This window comes from Dendrobium catenatum, unplaced genomic scaffold (genome assembly GCF_001605985.2).
Source record: "Dendrobium catenatum unplaced genomic scaffold, ASM160598v2 original_scaffold_132493, whole genome shotgun sequence".
NCBI lineage: Eukaryota > Viridiplantae > Streptophyta > Magnoliopsida > Asparagales > Orchidaceae > Dendrobium > Dendrobium catenatum.
This window is the reverse complement of record NW_021450928.1, coordinates 141881-143371: the sequence shown is the minus strand read 5'-3', so window position 1 is coordinate 143371 and position 1491 is coordinate 141881. Positions and strand designations below refer to the sequence as shown.

The window sequence follows — 1491 nt, the reverse complement described above, 5'->3', positions numbered from 1 at the left end:
AAGTGAGAGAGTGAGTGGAATATAAATATAGAGGGAAATATAGAGTAGAGAGGTAAGAGAGATAGAAAGAGAAGGGGGAGAGGGTAATAGAGTGAACAAGAGATAGAGAGATGTAGATGATGATAAAAAAGTGGAGAGATAGGGTGAGAGTGAGTGAGAGGGAGAAATGAGAGAGATAGAGAGAGAGGGAGGGAGAGATAGAAAGGAAGAGAGAGGTGGATGAATAGAGAGTGACTTGAGTGAGTGTGTGTGTGTGTGTGTGTGTGTGTGTGTGTGTGTGTGTGTGTGAGAGAGAGAGAGAGAGAGAGAGAGAGAGAGAGAGAGAGAGAGAGCAAGTGATATAGAGAATGACAAACAATGGATGAAATTCAACATAGCATAAATTGACCTATCATCCAAGCTAATAATTTCTAATTAAAACCTGCAATCTTTTAGTGGTAGAAAATTCTCAATTTAGGGGAACTCCCATTGAATATCCTAAACTACATTTAGCAAATTTCTTAGAAATTTGTGTGATATTTAAGTACAACGTGTTAATGTTGATGCCATTAAATTAATACTATTCCTAATTTATTGAAGAGATAAGGCAAAAATGTGGTTCAATTTTTTACCCCCAAGCTCTAATAAGATATGGAATGAGTTAGCCCACAAGTTCATAGAAATGTATTTCCACCTTCTAAGACAGTAAAACTTAAAAATGATAGTACTTCTTTTATTTGGTTAGAAGGATAATCTATTTATGATTGTTTGGAGAGATTCAAGGAGATGCTTAGAAAGTGCTGTCATCATGCCTTACCGGATTGGTTAATAATTCAAACTTTTTATAATGGACAACCAAACATAAAAATGATATTATTTCTTTTAGTCAATTAGAAGAATAATCTATTATAAGAATTGGGAGAGATTTAAGGAGAAGCTTAGAAAGTGCCCTCATCATGCCTTATTGGACTGGTTAATAAATTAAACTTTTTACATTGGATTGCTAGGATCTCTTAGAGCCATAATGGATGCTATAGTTGGAGGTTGTTTGATTTCAAAGCCTTTTGAGGATGCTTATGAATTAATTGAGAAATGACAACAAATAAATTTCTGTGATGTGCTGATAGGGTGAATCCTAAGAGAGTGGCATGAGTCATTCTCTTTCAAAATGATTCTTTATCCATTTTGATTGCACAAGTTATATCAATATCAAAGAAGTTGAGCACTTTAAGTTTAAATTCTGATTCATCTTTGCATTTTCAAGATAAAAGCATAATGAAAGATAATGACATCTAATGGATTAAAATCATAAATTTGATTGGAAGATAAAATAATCTCTATTCAAATACATATAACCCAGGTTAGAAGAATCACTTTAATTTTAGTTGATCAAATAATAATTGTAAAAATCATTGGAATTCTAATCAAAATAATAAATGAGGAAATTACAATAATCAAAATCAAGCTAATAATAATCCAAGACTATTTTATCCTCCTCAATTTAATCAAGAC

General features: G+C 32.3%; 1 non-coding gene across 1 annotated transcript; it reads right to left on the bottom strand.

Moving 5' to 3' along the window:
- Positions 1-836: 836 nt before the first annotated feature.
- Positions 837-942, bottom strand: LOC114578728. Its single transcript, XR_003699694.1, has one exon. It is a non-coding gene; the product is annotated as a small nucleolar RNA R71 (small nucleolar RNA).
- Between the last annotated feature and the right edge of the window lie 549 nt (positions 943-1491).